Source organism: Mirounga angustirostris, unplaced genomic scaffold (assembly GCF_029215605.1).
Source record: "Mirounga angustirostris isolate CCGP_5_RB_7025 unplaced genomic scaffold, mMirAng1.0.hap1 SCAF_7, whole genome shotgun sequence".
Classification (NCBI taxonomy): Eukaryota; Metazoa; Chordata; class Mammalia; order Carnivora; family Phocidae; genus Mirounga; species Mirounga angustirostris.
The window spans coordinates 119978950-119999698 of record NW_026991715.1 but is presented as its reverse complement, the minus strand read 5'-3'; the positions used below and the strand labels follow the sequence as shown (position 1 = coordinate 119999698).

General features: G+C 37.5%; 1 long non-coding RNA gene and 1 pseudogene across 1 annotated transcript in view; one reads left to right on the top strand and one right to left on the bottom strand.

Annotated features, from left to right (window-relative positions):
- LOC129045363 (uncharacterized) overlaps positions 1 to 20749 on the top strand; it is a 400949-nt gene that overhangs the window by 117895 nt on the left and 262305 nt on the right. The gene's annotated exons all lie outside the window — the stretch shown is intronic.
- LOC123853243 (small ribosomal subunit protein uS17-like) lies at positions 2720 to 3194 on the bottom strand (annotated as a pseudogene).

Genomic DNA, 20749 nt, shown 5'->3' with positions numbered 1-20749 from the left:
ATTATAATTACTATTTTAATATTATGTGGTAGCTTTAAATACAGAATTGTAGTTTGATTGGAAGGAAATTCTTCTTCTCTTTTCTCTTACATTTCATAGATAAGATATACCTTTGGACCTTTTCAAAAAACAGTATAAAGATAGGAGTAAAATACCTTTAGCCCCAGGTAAAACCATTACCAGAAAACAAAGTGATAGTGATCCATGTGGCCAAATTTGACAATTGAGTGGATATAGTTTTCCTAAGTGGATGTTCTTTGTGGCTGGTGGGCTTTGATTCCAATGACTTGTTTCTGATTCTGAATATCCAGCTTCAGATGGCATCCTTTTGGGAAAAGCGGTGTGCTCAAGTGATAAAATGTACGGGTGTAAGGTGATCCGACTTGAAGGCCTCCTGAAAATTAGGAGTCCCATTGTGCACCTCCTGTCTCTTTTGCTGTCTCAGAGAGAGAGAATGCTAGCAAGTTCAGGTCAGAAGCTGTTTACTTACTAGCAAATCCTAGCCTAAGGCAGTGTCCAGGCTCTGTCCTGATCTCTCATTTTTCTTTTTCCTGTGTTTCCCAAGAAGGGCCAGGTGAGGAGCCACGACAGCCGGCTGGGGAGGTCCAGAGAGGGATCTGTGGGGATTATTCTATTCCTTTATTCCTACTCTGAAAATAAAATCTTGTCTACCAAAATCTTCTTAGGCTTGCCCTTTTGAAAGCAGGATTCCAGTGTGATGTGATGCCCTTGCAAGTTTGATATAAATCCACACCCAGCTGCAGACTGGAAAGCAGGGAAAAAGTAGATGTGGTTTCTGAGTTTCAAGAGGTGAACAATATATTTCAGATGAGAATGAAATCTATGTGTCTATATGAAGTAAATATGCACTTAAGAATATGAAATATTTATTTTGAAATACAGGTTTTCTGATCAGAAAAATAGGGGGACACTTTTTGCAAGTTTATAAGGATGTTTAAGGAAGATGGCATAGACTAGGATAGAGGAATGTGATGAATTAGAGACAAAGACTCGTACTAAATTTTTTTCCATTGGTTAGAAATTGACTTTCAAAGTCTTTTGGACGGAAGTAATTGGGGGAAAATTGAAAAGGAGAATAGATATGGTTAGTTATTCTATGAATGTGATCACTGGACTTTTCCAGCACTTTCCTGAGTTGAGGACCAGGTATTATGAGAAGGGATGTTTTGGCCTGACAGAAGGACTTGAGCTTCTGGAGAACAAGTAGGGTGGTCTCTGATGCTTAAGTAGAGGGGATTTAATTTAATCACAAGGGCAAGTGGTGTGTCTTTGCTGTAGGTGTTTATTGTTCATAATGCAACTCACATCTGAATTTGTGAGGGTTTCATGGATCTTAAATATCTGAAATGTCTTTCTTTCTTTTTTTTTTTTCTTCCTGATAGTGTGCTCTGATATTCCACTCTGTCTTGGATCTTCTTGAGGCTGCACATGCATGCTTGAAAACCTCCTGGAAGCTAAAATGCTATGCCCAGATTGGGAAAATTTTCATAAATATGTCTTTTTCTTTTAGTGTCTAGGATAATAAAATCTGTGACAGGATTATTTTTTGGCCTTAAGTATTAATTTAGGTGATATGTCTTTGAATATTGGTCCTCAGTAATTTTCAAAACTCTAAGGTTACTTACCCTCTATAAAGTTATATCTAAAGTCAGCTGTTCCTAAACTAAATTTTGTGGGATATGGAATAGAAATAGTTTCTATAGAATTCTTATGTCTCTGGAACTCCCATCCTTGTTGGTCTAGAGACGAGAGCTTGTATCTTTAGGAAATGAGACAAGACCTATTGGTGGTCAGAAAGCATTAGTAGTAAACCCATCTGCTCAAGTCAGCTTTTGCTTGATTGATGTCTGCGGCAAGATCAAATGGAATACCAGATTATTTTGAATTTTTCTAATTAATTTTTGGTTATCCAGACCAATGGAGATGTACCAAGAGTCCAAGGACTGTTATGGGGGAAAATAAACTCTCTCTTTCACACACACATTCGCACAAATGTATATATACATATATATTTGGAATTTCAGTGACTCAAAGAAGAAAATAATGGACCATATAAGACTTCACATCTAAAACATTCCTTTTTTTTTTTTTTTAAAGATTTTATTTATTTATTTGACAGAGAGAGACACAGCGAGAGAAGAAACACAAGCAGGGGGAGTGGGAGAGGGAGAAGCAGGCTTCCCACTGAGCAGGGAGCACAATGCGGTGCTCAATCCCGGGGACCCTGGGACTATGACCTGAGCTGAAAGCAGACGCTTAACGACTGAGCCACCCAGGCGCCCCTAAAACATTCCTTTGAATTAGCTATCACTAATGGTAAGTACTCTATAGGGGGCAGAAAATTGTTTGGTGAACAATGAGATAATTTTCATTGTGGTGAATCATACACAAGATAGTGATACAAGATACTGTACTTAGTTAATAGTCTAATGAAAGGTATAAGTCTTTGATGTCCAATACATAGTGACTAGCCTGAGGTGGCTACTGAGTAATTGATATGTGGTAAGTGCACATGAGTAACTGAATTTTAAATTTTATTTAGTTTTAATTTTTTAAATTTAAATTTAAAAATTGATATGTCATTAAGTTAAAAACTTTTATGAATGTTTGAAACAATTTGGGTATGTCATTTACTTTTTTTTTTTTTTACTGGAAAAATAACATTATTTTCTTCAAGGGTGTGGGCAGATGTCTAGTCTCAGAATTTCTGGAATTGTTTCTTGGTGCCAGTGGCCTTCATGACTTCGTGAGCATGTTGAAGTGCACAGTCTTGCTCAGGGGCTGGCACTTGCCCACTGTGAGAGTGTTGCCCATCTAGACATCCCTGAAGCATGGGGACAGGTGCATGGACATGTTCTTGTGTTTCTCAAAGCGGTTGTACTTTTGGAGGTAGTAGAGGGAGTCTAAGAGAATAACAGTGGTCCTCTGCATCTTCATCTTGGTCACCACACCAGACAAAATCCACCCTTTGATGGAGACATTACTAGTAAAGGGACATTTCTTGTATATATAGGTGCCCTCGGTGGCCTCCTTGGGCATCTTGAAGCCCAGCCTAATGTTTTTGTAGTATCATGGGAGCTTCTCCTTACCAGTTTCTCCAAGCAGGACCCTCTATTTATTTTGAAAGATGGTTGGCTACTTTCGGTAGCACAGTCAGTCTGAGAGTCTGCCATCTTCCTGGCTGCCTGAAAAAGGCTGTCAATTTACTTTTTAACTGTATAGTCTATAAAGTCTAAATATAGAGCAATTATGGCCTATGAAAATTTAGTGTCTGAATTGAGATGTGTTATATATGTAAAATATGCACTGGATTTTGGAATAATTAAAAAAGAATGTAGAATGTCTCACTAATAATTCTTTTACATTGATTTTACATTGAAATGATAATATTTTACATATATTGAATGTATTATTTTATTTAATTTCATCTGTTTCTTTTAAAGTTTTGTAATGTTGTTACTGGTAAATTTAAAATTACCCATGTGGTTCACATTATATTACTATTAGATAGATTTGGAATAGGCAATACATGGTACAATATTTCAAAGTGAAAAAATTCCATAAAAGCATGGGGGAATATCAGAACATAACTAGAGTTTTAGGTACTCAAAGGAGAAACAGCATTCCAGATAGAGGGAATGATACTTGCAAAAGGCTCAGGTGGGAGTGTGTGTGTGAGATACTCTGAGAGCAAGGTGTGAGCATGGACTTGATTCAGAACAGTGGGGAATTCAGTTATAGAGATAAGTCCTGGTAAGGCCTGTCGTGCAGGGTGCTGAACGCCAGGCTAAGGAACTTGGATATTATTCTCTAGGCAATTAAAGAGTAACTGGAGGTTTTTGAGAAAAGGGAATATTTTATGGAGGTTAATTTTGTTTTATTTGAATGGAGAAATATTGGAGAGGAGATCAGTTATGATAATACTATGATAATGTTCATGGTGTAAGGAGTACCTGATTTCAGTTATTGGTGGTATTAGAAATAAAACTAATAATGATAATGAAAATAGTAATAGCTAATATTTATTAATTAAATTTTGTGTCAAGAATTGTATTAAATATTTTTACATGAGTTACATAACTCTTATAATGCTTCTCTGAGTTAGGTATTATTGTCCCCATTTTATAGATGGAGAAACTGAACCATACCCAAGTTAAGCATCTTGATGAGGAGAACATCTTAATGAATTTGGACTGGGGAGAAACAATCATAGAGGTTTTGGAAATCCATTTGGTTGTGCCACTAGTGAATATCCTTTTTTCTTTTTGGAATATCAGGAGATGGAGGTTATTATTTTACACAATTGATTAGAGAAGCCTTCTCTAGGAAGGTGAGAGTTGAGTAGATATCTGAAGGAAAGGCGAGAACAAGGCTTATGGCTATCTGGAAGGAGAGTGTTCCAGGGAAAGAGAACATCAGGTACCTGAGCATGAAGTAGGAGCATGCTTGGTGTGTTCTAGGAACAGCAAAGAGACTCAGTCCAGTATTGACTGGGCAAAGAGCCATGTGGGAAAAAATTTCAGAAATGCCGGTATGCCAGCCCATGTAGCATCTTGTGCCTTTATGTAACTTTGGATTTTACTTTGAGTGAGATGGTAAGATATTGAAGGATTTTTTTTAAAGATTTAACTTATTTGAGAGAGAGAGAGAAAGAGCACAAGCGGGGAGGAGGGGAATAGGGAGAGGGAGAAGCAGACTCCCTGTGGGGCTTGATCTCAGGATTCTGTGATCATGACCTGAGCCCAAGGCAGAGGCCTAAACAACTGAGCCACCCAGGTGCCCCAGTATTGGAGGAATTTTAATAGAAAATTGACTTAATCTGACTCATATTTTAGAAAGAGCACTCTGGCTAGTATTTGAGATTTGATTTTATGGGACAGAGATGAAAGCCAGTTAGGAGGATACAGCAGTAATCCAGGTGAGAAATAATGCTGGCTAGGACCAGCATGATCGAGGTAGAGGTGATAAGAAGTGCTTGCATTCTGAATATTAAAACCAACAGGATTTTCTGATGTATTGAATATGGGGTGTGAGAGAAAGAAAGGAGTCTAGGAAGACTTCAAGATTTTTGGCTTGAACAACTGGAAAAATGAATTTGCAATTTACGGAAATAGGGAAGAATATGATCAGAACAGATTTGGGGGGAGGTGAAAATCAGGAGTTGTTTGGAGCATTTAGAGATTCCTAATAGCCACCTATGGCAAGAAGTCAAGTAGACAGTAGACTATTTAAGTCTGTAGTTCGAGGCACATATTTAGGCTGGAAATATAATTTTAGTGGCATTGGTAATACAGTTGGTATATAAAGAAAGAAACTGGATGAAATCGTTAGGGCATGAGCATAGACAGAAAAAAGATCTGAGGTTTGAGCCCTGGCATGCTCTAACATCTAGCATTTGCAGGTTGGGGAGATGAGAAATCAGCAAAGAGACAGAAGGTGTTGCCAGTGAGGTAGGAGGAAAACCCAAAAATGTGGTGTCTCGGGAGCCCAGTGAAAAGTGTTTTAAGGAGGAGAGTGTGATCAAGAATTTCAGATAGTGCTGCTAGGTCAGATGAGATGACTTGGGAAATATCCATTTGCTTTAGCAACCTAGAGGTCACTGGTGACTTTGACAAAGAGTTATTTGTTTGGAGTGTTGAGGAAGGAAGATGGACTATAAAGTTCAGAAGGGAATTTTGAGAAAGGAAGATAGTGAGTGTAGATCTTTTTTTTCTTTTTAAATTAATTTATGTATTTGACAGAGAGAGCACAAGCAGGGGGAGCAGCAGGGAGAGGGAGAGGGAGAAGCAGACTCCCTGCTGAGCTTCCTGTGGAGCCTGATGGGGGACTCGATACCAGGACCCTGAGATCATGACCTGAGCCGAATGCAAACACTTAACAAACTGAGCCACCCAGGTGCCCCTAGGTGCTTTTTTTGAGGAGTTTTGCTGTAAAAGACAGCAGAAAAGTGAGATGAAATCTAGAAGGAGATAAAGGGTCAGGGAAGATTTTGATTTTGTTTTGTTTTCAAGAGGGAATGTAGGCTGCCTATATGTAAATGGTAGTGACTCACTATGGAGCAGGAGAGGGGAGCATTGAAAGAGCAGCCTCATTGAGCCCTTGAGAGAAGATGGGATGTTGTGCACAAGTGGAGTTGGCTTTTGGCAGAAACAACTCTTGGAATGGTATTAGATTCGATAAATTGATAGTATCAGATTGTTCGTAACCAATTTACCAAATTGTACTCTCAGATTGTTTCTTTAAAAATGCATCCTTCAACATATTGAAAGACCCTCATTCTCACTTAGAGTAAGGGAAACAGAAAATGAAGCCCAGTGAGGTACCATTTTCATCTGTCAGGCTGGCAAAGATAAAAACACTTTAATAGCACTCTGCATTGGAAGAGTGTGCATAAATCATTATTCTTATACATGGTGAACGGGAGTGTAATTGGGACAGCCTGGATGGAGGGAAATTTGGCAAATATTTATCAAATTTACAAATGCACAATATCCCTTGTACCAGAAATTCCACTGCTAGCTTATTCTATAGATATAATTACCTATGTAGGAGGAGACATTGATTTCAGAGTATTTACTGTAGTGCTGTTTGTTAATAGGAAAAGATGATGAAAATAAGTACTTAGCAGTAGTGGACTGATGTGAACTGATGTGATGTGACTTGTGGTGCACCCAAATGATGGAATTGGATACAGCTGTAAGAAAGGAATGAAGAAGCCCTTTATCTGTTGATACAAAAAAATCTCTGAGAAGTACTGTTAAGTAACAAAGGGAATTATAGAACAGTGTGTCCAGTTTGCTACCATTTCTGAAAAAATACAGGTATGATTCATATATGTGTTTGCATATGTCTAAATATCTCTGGAAAGATCTAGAAAATATTTTAAATAATATTACATGGAATATTCCACTATACTAGTTCATTGTTCATATAATATGATAATCTCTTTTCATGATGAGGTTTATTTTTGTAAAAACAAAAAAGTAAGAGAATTAAAAAAAAATAGTAGACATGTTTATGACTTTAACACTTTTGATCAACCAGTAGCTAAAAATTTTAATTATAGACCGCTTACCAATTTAAATCTATCAAGAAATGAAAATACATGTTAAAATTAATGAATCAGGGCGCCTGGGTGGCTCAGTTGGTTAAGCGACTGCCTTCGGCTCAGGTCATGATCCTGGAGTTCCTGGATCGAGTCCCGCATCGGGCTTCCTGCTCGGCAGGGAGCCTGCTTCTCCCTCTGACCCTCCCCCCTCTCATGTGCTCTCTCTCTCTCTCTCTCATTCTCTCTGGCTCAAATAAATAAATAAAATCTTTAAAAAAAAATTAATGAATCAAAACAATCTATTTCACAATTGTTTTAAGCAATAGTAAGAATATTGTCACTTTTAAATTTCAAGTAAAATGTAATAAATTATAATTTTTTACAATGTGTGGTATGTGCTTTAAAATATTTTAGCAAATTATATATTAATCTAATGTATTATATCTAAAATTATATTCAATAGTATATTCCAAAATTGTTCTTAAATTTTGATTTTTTATAGGTATATATGTTTTTCATTATTATTATAGTATTGCATCAGAAATAGGCTATCCAGGTGCTTGAAGAAAGTGCAGTGCAATTCTTCTAATTCTTTTCCTTGTTTAGTTACATTTCTTTCAGATTCTAGGCAATTGAGATTTTGTTTTGTATATTTGATCTACACCAACACAAGGAAATTATGACCATTTAGTTTTTTCCTTCAGTTACTTAGATTTGCTCCAGTCTTTTGCCTCTTCTTGTCTGGGGAACAGAGGCCTTACTATATGATGAATATGTCATAACAAACGCATGTTGAAATCAGACCTGAGAATAATCCTTTTAGATTCCTTAAAGTGATATCATATTAACCTATGCTAAATATTTACACATTTTAGAATGTAGGATTTTGTTTTTCAGTGTTACTGACTTTACTTTCTAAAGTACCACTTGTCAAATAAACTCATTTCTAATAGTCAACAAAAGGTATTAATTTCAAGATTTTTAACATATAGTCTTGAAACACTAGAGTGATATCTTTTGTCAGAACAAAGTACTAGTTGACAATTCAAAGACATACCTTTTTCTGAATGGCGTATTGTTAAGGGGAAATACTTGTGAACAAAAGGTGGAAATAACCGTACTGGGAATCAGGTAACACAGGTTGAGAACAAGGATAGCGGATAGAATATATGGGCCAAGTCTAAGGGCTTAAATGACAAGATGGGATTTCACCCACTTTCAAAACATTACTTTTGTGCTCAACTTGAAAGCACCGCTGCTTTTCTTCAATTCATATGATAGTAAATATTCAATGCTCAAGCATGTATATGAGCTTCCATTAACTCAAGGGTGGTAGATGTATTTGTATTTTATTGGATTTCATTCAACAACTAGATCTTTTTACAAGATTCACATTCTCAGGTGTATTTTATAGATCAGTTCTTTACATGTATATGCTATAAATATGATTTTATTTTACCTATTGAAAATACTAGGATTGTGAAATAGAGAGGAAATATTATAGTCATATATAATAAAAAAATAATCTATCTCTAAAAGCTAAGGTCAAGAAATCCAAACACCTGTTAATATGTTAACACATATAGGTAATTCTAGCTTTGTAATTTTGAAAATACTCATAGGAATATTTTATGCTTCTATTTTATAATGGTGCCCTTCTAGCAAACTCATTTGTGATCACCTAAGTGATGTTAATTGGGCAGTTTAGAGACCTGGGACACCCTTGCAATATTACTAGCAGAAAAAAAACTACTGCATATTTCAAAGACACATCTACATATTATGTAGTATTCTGAGTGGTGTTTTTGTGAATGAAAGATAAATATCACATTATCAAGAAGCAAAATAACTGGAGGAATAATGTAAAAGAGGTGTGAGATAAGGCACAAGACTACAAGTTTGAAAGAAATCTGAAAGGTACAATCTGGAGTAATTATGACTTTTAAATTCTTTTGTAGGGGTGACATATCAAACTAACACATGATATGGATAAATAAAATGAGATAACGTGGGTTTTGGGTAGGAGGTGGCATAGGAGTTTGGAACTAAGGTCAGTTTTAAAATAGGAATTTTATGTTGCAGTATTAATAATGAGATTATCGATCTATTTATGCTATGGTGTATTTTTTATATGCTTCCTTAGTTAAAGCCAGGAATATTTTCATTAATTAAAAATCATTTGAAGAGGAGTAGTCAATTGGCAAGTTTTATTTTTGAGTACGGAGTACCCTCTAGGTAGTGGGGAGCTCTGGTATTTTGGGGAATAACTAGACTATGAGAAAACGTGGCTTATGTAGTTTACCACAAAATTTTAATAGAGAAAATAATATAGAAAATTAATATCATCAGAGGTGTTATCCTTAAAATACTTGTGCAAAGAGTCTTTTGGTTTTTCCTTTAAGTTGTACTAAAATGGAAACAACCTCAACAGAACAATTCTGTGACATACTAGAAAATCCTAGCCTTTACTTTATCTGAGAAAATTTGCATCTCTGTTTCTTCCCATTCTCCTTGAAGAGAACCAGAGTGGAACTGAATCTGAACAAGAAACCCATCTGCAACCCGTAGGTTTACCACAAAAAGGCTACTACTGCAGGGGATTTTGCAAGACATGACTTTAGGTACATACGCATTTGTGAATTTCAGAGCAGAAAGGAGGAACTTTGAGATCTTGGAGTCATTGGCTGTGAGAGGTTACCTTGGTAGACATTTACTATGCCTCATTTTGTTCAGAGAACAAATAATTTCCTATGGTCATGTAGCTAATTAATGGCAGAGCTGGATTGTTCCTTGGATCTTCATACTGCCTGCTGAGACTGTTGTTCCTTCAGAGTATCACTCACATCTACCTGCGCCCTTGCCTTCATGGGCCATCACTCTGCCCTGTCTTTACCATCTCTCGTGTGGTCTGTGGCTAGTGCTATTTCTAGAATGTGTATTTCAGAATTTGGGGGCCTGCCCTGCTGTGCTCTAGGTAAACTGAGTGAGCTGGCAGTGAGGTAGGAGGATGAAGGTAGACGATCTTCCTGGCATCTCTTTCCATCCATCCATCTGTAACACAGAGTCTTCCTTCCCGTTCCTACACTCATGCTTCCAGCGGTGTAAATGACATGTTTTTCCATGTTAAGACTGCGTCCAGTGTTTGTTTTAACTTTAGTTCATCTCATAAAATGCTCCAGATGTTTTTGGAGTGGGGAACTACAGAATGATCATAGTTAAAATATGTCTTAGGACGCCAAACTTCCAAGTTTGCCCCATCTGTCATACCTGTATTTGCTGATACCTCATCCCCAAACTATCCCATGCACAACTGTCAGGTTAATTTTCTTTTTCTTTTTTTTTTTTTTTTTAAAGATTTTTATTTATTTTTTGACAGAGAGAGACAGCGAGAGAGGGAACACAAGCAGGGGAGCCAGAGAGGAAGAAGCAGGCTTCCCGCCGAGCAGAGAGCCGGATGTGGGGCTTGATCCCAGGACCCTGGGATCATGACCTGAGCCGAAGGCAGACGCTTAATGACTGAGCCACCCAGGCGCCCCTCAGGTTAATTTTCTTAAAGCATAGATTTCCCCAATGCCATTCTTGTCCTTCAAAACATGAATTTACTTTTTTTAAGTTATTATGTTATGTTAATCACCATACATTACATCATTAGTTTTTGATGTAGTGTTCCATGATCCATTGTTTCGAATTTACTTTTTGTACCTAAGGAAATAGTTCCTTAGTTGGGTGTTTAAGATTTTCCATGATCTTTCTTCCAAATTTTCATGGTCATTTCTATCTATTTATATCAATCAACAATCTACTCTAGTACCAGGGGTATTAACTACTCACTGCCCATTCAATGAACTATGTTTTTCCTGCCTTTTTTATTAGGTCAAATGGTGCCTGGTGATGAGAATGCCATGACAGGTGAATGTTACCTACTAATGTGGGCAATTAAAAAAACCTATCTGCCAATATTACCAACACTATCACCATTACCCTTATTATTTACCATGGCGGGGTCATAAATTTAACTCATATAATAACTTGCATTTGCAGAGAAATATAATTTATTAATTTTATCAGTAGTTAATCTAGTCTCCGTACTCAACTTTACCCTCTAGGTGGTGGGGACCTCTCTTCCTGAGATCCCCTCCCCCAAAAAAACTATACTAAATATTCAATTGTGTTTAAACCTTAGAGCAACTGTAATTTAAATACTTCACTTGGGTAATGTTCGATCTGTCTAGGATCAAATGCCCAGTCTCTTTTTATCTTCTACTGTTCCTCCCAGCTCCTAGGATGATATCTGTTATATGTGGTGGTGGTAGATGATAAGGGGGGGATTGGTCCAAACAGAAAACTAGGCGTTTTGGGTGAGGTGTCTCTTGCTTATCTGCATCATTGTCCCTTGCTCAGATGGTTGGTGCTTATTCTGCTCGCATTTACAGCTGAAGTTAGCAACTGGTGTACTTCTTGGTACCCTCAGGCAGATTCAGTCACATCCATTTTATGATGGCCCCACAGACCTCTTTGGGCCCTTCTGGATGGTGTACTTTGCAGCCATTAATTCAGAGCCTTCCAATCTTCCGATCTCTGCAAATTCCTCACTCAGATTCAGCTGTCTAGGGTCTTATCCCATTTGTGCTTCATGGAAAGATAGCAGAGGAAAACCACACCGCAGGACTTCCCTCTGCCTGACGAGAATGCAGCATTTTCTTGATTTTTCAGGGCTTCCTTCTTGCTGTGGGGCTCCCTATACAGAATCTCAATTTGGGAGTGTGGGCGAGAAAGCTCTCTGAGCTTCTCTCAGGGCAAAGTCCCTTACCTAATGCCTATTGCCTTTTCCAGGGTAAATTTGGAGCTATATCTCATCTCCTGCTCTTTCTTTTTTAATACCATATATTTGTGCCCACAAGACCAGCCTACCTCACAGCTGCAAACTTAAAATACTTTCGTTGACAGCTGAAGAGCAGCATGCCTCATGACCCAACTACTCTGCCTTGTGGATAGGCTCTATGAACCTGGTCCCCAGATTGGGTCCTGATAATGGACCAGCAGGAACTGCGGTGGTCCTTTTATATGTGGTTATCTCTCATTTCAAGATCAGTATGTTTAAAAGGCTTACTAACTTCTCCTTCCTCAAACTTAACTTTTCTCCTTTGTGCCCTATTTCTGTTAATGGTATTATATCTTACCTTGTAAGAAGCCTTTAGCTCTTTATTGTTCTCTAAACTCACTACTAAAGTGGCTTCTAACTTTGCCTAGCTCTTTCTTTAAAATTCCATCTTTTCAGTTCCCTTTATTGTGCCTTGTCTTATTTCTGTACCTCAGTCCTCTTTCCCCTGCATATTTATCATAGTTTTTAACTAATTTTGCCACCTTCAGAATTCCCGTCTTTAAACTGTCATCCATACTGCCATACTGTCACACTGTCAGAATTATGAAATACAAATCTCATAATTTCCATCCTCAAAAATATTTCGGGGATGCCTGGGTGGCTCAGTCGGTTAAGCGTCTGCCTTCAGCTCAGGTCATGATCCCAGGGTCCTGGGTCCCCTGCTCCGCGGGGAGCCTGCTTCTCCCTCTGCCTCTGCCTCTCTCTCTCTCTCTCTCTCTCACATCTCTCATGAATAAATAAATAAAATCTTAAAAAAAAATATTTCGTTGCCCAGTGGCCTAGGGATAAATCCATTTATTCAACAAATATTTATTCAAGGTGTTTTGTGCAGTAGCTACCTTTTCAACAGCTGCCACATCTGTGACTCTTCTCTTCATCCCCAATTACTGCTGCCCTAATTGAAGCTACCTCTTGCCCAGATTACATTAGCCTCCTATTTGGCCTCTTTGCTTTTCTTCTTGCTCATCTCCAGCCCATTTCCCAGACAGCAGCTACAATAATCTTTCATTTATTTCTCTCTCTTGTGTTATATTTCCTCCAGAAGTTGTCAAGATTTGGTTATCAATTCTAGTTAGTTAATTTCCAAGTGTTAATGACTATAATATTTACATTTTAAACACCTTAACTTAAACTGATGGGTAATTTCAAGAACCAGCCCCTACCATATGAATGGGCTGGGTATGAAGGAGGGAAAGCTGTGGACAACATCCAGGTTATATGTTTAATGTGGTATTGTATGTGCACTCAGTCTGATTTCACATCACACCATTCCAGGCACATTTTCTCTGAGATTATCCCTCACACGCAGACACTACATAAACCTCGCCACTCTGTCACTGTTCCCCAGTGAACACTAGGAACTTTTTCATTCCACCTTGCTTTGTGCTATTCACTAAGCCTGGAATGCCCTTCCAATTACCACTGTCAAAATCAAATTAATCTTTTAAGGTTGAAAGAAATATTTATTCTTTTCTCAAGACTTTCTTTTTCCTTTCACCTGAAATTAATTACTTCTTCTTTGGTGGCTCATAGTGCCTTAAAAGAAACCCAGAGTTTTGGAAACACATCTGGTAGATTATGCAATGGTTAGACTGAAAGTCTGTATATTGCTCTAAATTGTAACTTTAATTATTTAGGGAAGGTATGATATCTTATCCGTGTTCTCCACAAACTGTAGTTCCCATTACTGAGTGCTTTGCTTATGGTAGCACTCAATAAACATTTGTTGTTTCTTCCCTCTATTACCTATAAGAAGAACCAGGCATTTCCTAATGGTGTCCAAACGCCCATTGGTGGCTCCATATTTTGAGGTCACTAATTTTCTGGGTCATGATGATAAATAGCCATACAAGTCACTAAATATATGCTTGTCTTTCTTACTTGCTTTCTTTTGCCCTTCTTGGCCTATTGCTCATTTCTCTTTAATTTTAGGAGATTATTTAATAATGATTCAGCAGCTCAATCCCTGGAAAGTAAATCACAAAAGGCTTAGGCATTGGAAGTTTATGGCCATATGATTACCAATTGTAGTTTAATTGATTTTGAAAAATGATTGTGACCCTTTTAATTTTCATAATACCTTATGTAAAGAATAATTGTACAATATAATCCATTTAATGATACACTTTTAGGAATGAAGGCTATTGGTTTATGATGACTGTGATTCACCTGCCTTGGGTCTTCAGGACTTGTAACAGAATGCAGAGCAGATCTAACATACAATTGGAATATAGGAACTCAATAAGTTGGTGTGGTTTTAGGAGTGTCCAAAGATAATACTTGCCTTTATAGTTCCTGAAATTCTTTTTTTTTTTTTTTTAAAGATTTTACTTATTTATTTGACAGAGGGGGGGACAGTGAGAGAGGGAGCACAAGTAGGAGGAGTGGGGGAGGGAGAAGCAGGCTTCCCGCCGAGAGGGAACCCGATGTTGGGCTCAATCCCAGGACCCTGGGACCATGACCTGAGCCAAAGGCAGACACTTAACGACCGAGCCACCCAGGCGCCCCTTGAAATTACTCTTTAATTTAAGGTATTTAAAATACAATTATAGTCATTAAAGCTTGGAAGTTAGCTAACTGGAATTGATAACTAAATCTTGACAACCTCTCGAGGAGATATAGGAAAGATGTATTTTGAAGCAAAATGAAGGTATTGTCTCAGAGAGGAGTTTCCATCATTCTGAGTGCGAGACTGATGGGAGATTGAGGAAGATAGTGCTGAAATAGCCTAAATATAAAGGGGAAGAAAACAAAGCAGAGAAAGGGGAAGAGGAAGAGAACTGATATTTATTGAGTGCTTAAAATATGCCAAGTGCTATGTTAGACTTTTCTTTGCTTGTTAGATTATGTAGCCATAAGGGAGTTATAAAGACTAGCTCTGCCTACTTTACAAATTTACAAGTCTTTCCCTGAATAAATCTGTCTCTTATAGTCCTTTCCTCATTTAACAAGATTCATTTTTTACTTCCTGCAGTACATCACTTTCACTAGTGACTGTGTTTTTCTTACCTCCCAGTACCCATACCCTTTGATCATGCCCTCTCACTCTGACTCTGGGGATGGCCATTCGACTTGCTTTGGCCAGTAGACAATAGCATGCATGACACAGACAGGCTTAAGGAGCACTTGTACATTTTCACTTGCCCTTTCTGTGATTGAGCTTACTTACTTTTGTTTCTCTGCCCAGTCATGAGTTGGTGTCTGAACCAGCTTGCTGGAGGGATGTGAGATGCACACAGAGGAGATCTGAGGCCAAGTGACCCCAAAGATATAACAGAATAGCTAGGAAACAGCAGAGCCTCCCCAATCCACTTCTCTCACTGCAGATGTGGGAGTGAATCCAGTTGTGACCTGAAAAACCACTCAGTTGACCTGCTGACTTGTGAGCAATAATAAATCACTGTTTTTTTTAAGACACTAAGTTTGGGGTAATTTGTCTTCTTGTGGCAGTGGATAGCCTGCTACATGCCAGATATTGTGATATGTGCTGGGGATACAAATACAAATAATAAGGAGCTCTACCCCTGAGGTGTTCATTTTCTAGTGAGGGAGCCAGCAACAATGGGAGCACTGCTATAATAATAATAGTAATAATAGTACTGTGGGAGTCAAGAGGAGGGGCACCGTGCCACCTGTGAGAATGTGGGAAAGGAGGTGACATTTAACCAGGTTCATGAAGAATGGGGAAGGATCCCCTTTATGGAGCAGAGGGAAGAACATTTGAGATAGGGGGAAAAGTATGTACAAAGGGAGGGAAGTATATCAAAGGAAGAAGCAAGAGGAATTTTAGGAGATGGGGCTAGAGAGGTTGGTTGGGTCCACATGGGATGGGTCTTGGGCATTTTTGATATTCAGCTCACTATTAGAATATCCAGGACACACGTTTATTTGTAATTGTTCATGAATCATCCACTATATATTTCCTTGAGTAAACTGTGATCAATTTGTACCTTCTTTGTAGAAGGGACTGAAAAAGCAGATGATTGTGTGCGAGTCCATGTGACCTAAGAGGAAGAAATGAATGAAAACCAGAGGGTTATATGGCAGGGGTGATGGACACTGCTGCTACCATCATTATTGGTAGTAATAGCTGTTACGATTGAAAATTACAAATAGTAATTATAACCCAAATCAATAGTATTAGGGTTATAGATTTATATATGAAGAAAAGAAGAGATGGCCTTCTCTGATTGGGTAGTAGTGTTACACACTAAATGCTTACAAATAGTCCCCTCCCCAGTTTATAATATCCCTGAGGGACCATGATTTCTCAAGAATCTCTGAAATGTCTATTAACTACTATTTTTAAAAAGGCATGACTCTAGCTTTCTGGGAGGTCATCTTCTCTTCATCTTCACTTTTCAATATCTACTAGGTTATCCTTTCTTCATCTACTGCATCTGTTAACTTATATTAATCTTTGTAACCCAGTATGTATGGTGATCTTAAATTATTTCTTTTTCTTAACGAATATTTCCTTGTTATTTTTTTCAAAGCTTTTATTTATTTATCTGAGAAAGAGAGAGAGTGAGCAGGGAGAGGGGCAGAGGGAAAAGGAGAGAATCTCAAGCAGACTCTGGGCTGAGCACAGAGCCTGACGCGGGGCTTGATCTCACGACCCTGAGATCATGACCTGAGCCAAAATCAAGAGTTGGACGCTTAGCTGACTGAGCCACCCAGGCGCTCCTGATCTTAAATTATTTCTTATAAAGGAATTAAGATTAGTATTATTAAAATGGAAGTGAATAGCAACAGGCCTAGTGAGTTATGGATTCTTAAAAAGTCACTGGTTTTGATGCCTGTTCTCTCTTTTCATTACTTATCTGATTGAACAATCTATTCTAAGGATTATTTAGTACTCTTTTTGAAAGTTTTTAGAAGCTTAGTAATTGTGCCAAAGTCCTTGTGACATAAGAGGAAGAAATGAGTGAAAACCAGAGGGTTACATGGCAGGGGTGATGGGCACTGCTGCTCTTGAGGACCATCTCTGCTAGATTTCTCCTCCACCATTTGGGATTGAAAAGTCCCTCATAGGAAAGGAAAGTGAAGATTCTTTTGGATAGAGCACTCATCTGCTTTTTCTGCAGTGAAGTGCCGAATCCTTCAGGAAATATTAGGCCCTGAAACAGGTGTCACAGAAACATTTGTGGCACACTTCTCAGTGCTAGAACATCCCCCATCAATTCTTCTGAAAAAGTCACAACCAAAATATTACAGGACCGCTTGAATGGCAGGAAGGAGCAAAGCATAAAGATGTAGGCTGTTCGTATTTCAAGGAAGTGGCCTTTTTCCCCTTTAAACACAGACTCAATTAAATGAATGAATTCTAAAGGAGGGTTGAAAACTAAAAGTGACTTTAAAGTGGAAATACCTTTTGCTCTCTTCAATTCACTTTCTCTTCCTTGTAGATAACAAATGCTAGTCTTTATGGGAAGCAGTTAATTTTGGAATTCCACTCTATTTTTGTTTCCTTACTTAAAACACAATTTTACAAATTCATAATTTTATCTGTTCCACTTCTGTACATGTCTTTCATTTGTTTCTTTCATTTTCCTCTTTTTCTTCTTAAAATGTACACTTTTTGACATAAGAGTTTTTGTCATTTGCTTTTGGTATCCTGGGATTTATATTTTTAAAGATTGATTTACTTTTTGTTAGGTGGCTTGGCGTGGTGGCAGTGTTTTGTTTCAGGAGATGTATTTATTAGTTTTATCTATCTCTGTTTTTTTAAAGAACGGAGAACACAAAGAATTTAAACACATAGCACTCCTTTAACACAACAAACAGTAGCAACAGAAGTCGGGGGGAAATGAAAGAAGAGAGAGGGCATTTTCTCTTGTTTCCCAGCTCTTTGTTCTGTATTTTAACATGTTAGCTGTTTAATTCTGTAGAGAGTTTAAAAATGCAATATATCTGGAGAATGCACAAAAGTTCAAGTTGTGCAATATTATTTATGTCTTCTTAAGAAGCATAGTAGCTAGCATGTACTTCAGACTCAACTGTTGACTTATTATATAGAATAAATTTAGCAGGCTCATTGCTTTGCTTCCTTTAAAAGACTTTTAATCTTTTCTCTTCATTTTTTTAAGGAAACTTTTGGAACAGCATATCAACGATAGAACCTAATAAAACCTTACCTTGGGGCAAGCCTCTTGTGTATAAAATCAGAGACTGTAGTGCCAGGGCTTTCTGTTAGTACCATCCATTTTGTTAGCATTTTTCCAATTTATCTTGCGTTACCAACTCTCCGCGTACTATGCCTATTGTAAATATTTAAGCATTACTGTTGACATAAAGATAATACTGACAAATTGAGTTAACATTTCTGTTGAGGATTACTGAGCATGTGTAGCCCAGAACAACTTTAACACCCACACCAAACCCTATACTCAGGCCAAATTGTGTTTAGTCTACAATACAGCGCTGTTCCTCAAATGAATTTTCAGCTTTGATTTACACAAAACATGAAACAACCTTTCTTGCATCAATTAATTGTTTGACTTTCCTAATACATTTCCATTTTAACAAGATTATGTCTGTATCAAAGGAAAAGGGACGTGTGCAAGATGTCAGTGTCTTGGGTGCACATACCCGCCCATCACGTTGTGTGATCTGAATCAAAGGGAAGCTGTTCTGTTTCTCAGCAGTCTCACCTGAGACTGGTCTTTCTTCTGCTGTAGCTCAAGGTAGGTACACATTTCACACTGTGACTAGTGCTAACATTATTTAACTGGCTCTAATATCTTACTCAAAAGGAAAATAACTTGGAGAATTTTATCCTGTGGAAGACTCCCAGACCCATCAACAAAAAATTACCATGGGAAGTGAGAAAGACTAGCCAAAGGTGAAAACCCACTCACATATGTTGATCGATTTCTGGTACCCAGTTAGGAGATTTATTTCTCCTCTCGCCCAATCAGCCAGTAAATGACCATCGAGGTTTAGTTGATATCCCAGCAAACTTCATATCAATCTTGGCTCCATATTTATAAGATAGACATCACTGTAAATATATTTAGAGGGAAAGTCTTATAAAAGGAAATGCAGTAACATTCTCACATATCACTTAATTATGTAGGTATTTTGGACTCCTGGTGTTTTCAGACTACAATATGTTAATAAATTAGCGTGAGCAATTCTCTTCCCTGTTTTGATTAGATTCATCTTTCATAGAAAAGCTTACTACCACCAGATTGATGGAGTTCAAAAACACATTAATTTGACTTATTTCCTTTTCTTAATTCACTGTCTTATTTGAGAAAGCAGTAACAAAAGCCTGGTGACATCAGGAAGGCAAAATTATAATTTGTTTAAATTGCATCTTTCTTAATTACTTGGAAATTTAATTTCCCTCATTGCTTCAGTTCAGAGCCCCAGGACTCTATATACAATTGTAGCTTACTCTAAGAAGGAAAGCTATAATGTTCAGCTTATTCTTATGAAATGATCTGAGTCTACTAGTTTATATTTATTTCTTAGAAATTTCCAGAGTGGAAATTTAGGCAAAGGAAGCCCTCTCATTATTGTTACCTTTTTAATTCCATATAAGGTATTTTTCTCAAAAGTCTATCTTTAGACCTGCCGCATGAGGCAACTATTTCTTTTTCTTAGAAAGTTGTCATTCTTACAGAATTAAAATAAAAATTTTCAATACTTATCACAAGGATTTTGTTTCCTCAGATAACATGTTCCCTATTTGCGACACAATGGTCAGCATTAAAATTTCTGAAAAGATAAAATATGAGTGAGAGGCTACATTCTGAAATCTGTGACTGATGAAACTGTGCGGGAGCAATTTCCTATTGAGATGCTCTTCAAAAAGGAAACTCAAGTTAGAGAAACTCTAGAAATGTGATAGAGGTCTGTGAGGTCTAAGATGCCCGAGGTTCTAGTTTCATTAATCCCTTGGAGAGATCTATAGTCTTCTATTGGGAAGCAAATGGCTTTGTTGAGACTCATTGGGCTTTGTGACATCAAATACCTCTTACAAAACAACAGCATTTAGAAGAAGCAGAAACAGATGGATTGAATTTCCTTTGAAACACAATAGGGTTTAAAAATGATGGGGAGAAAAAATAATGCCAAGTCCTCAACTTTTGTAAAAGGGTTTGAAACATTTCCCAGCCTCTGAGTGCTGTAGTGTTTACTTATCAGAGCATATTGACAGAGGACCCTGCAGAACCCCACCTGTCTGTGAAAACTCCATAATTAAATCAGTTATTCAGATCCCATGATCTGCCTGACCGGGCGTAGACATCACATTTTCCAAAAGAAATTATACTTGCTCCTGATACTGAACTCCAGTTTTTCAAAGTCAAAAGTGAATGACTTTTTTTTTAAAGCTTTAGTTTAAAGACAAAAATGTGTTAATGGCTGGTGTTTCCTTTTTTGGTTTTGAATTAGAAGAGGACAAAAAATGGAGAACTTCCAAGGCCCTAGGTACTTGGAGTTATTGGTGACAAAGTGGAGAGTCATCTTGTATGGTGTTTTCAGCATCATCGTAAGTAAGAAAAACTTTGAATGCGAATAAAACACGTTCCAGGAGAGAAAAATTTGATAAATAAATTCTGATGATGTAGATGACTGATTAATGGAAATTGAGCAGTGTCATGATATAACTAATTAAAATTAGCTTGACTATAATATATGATGCATTGGATTTGAGTGAGGTAATGATCATACCAGCAGCTAAAATTTACTGAGTTCTCATTAGCTGCTAAGAATGATGCTATATCTTTTTACACATTATGTCATCTCATCCTCTTGACAACCCTGTGAAGCCATTACCATTATTATCC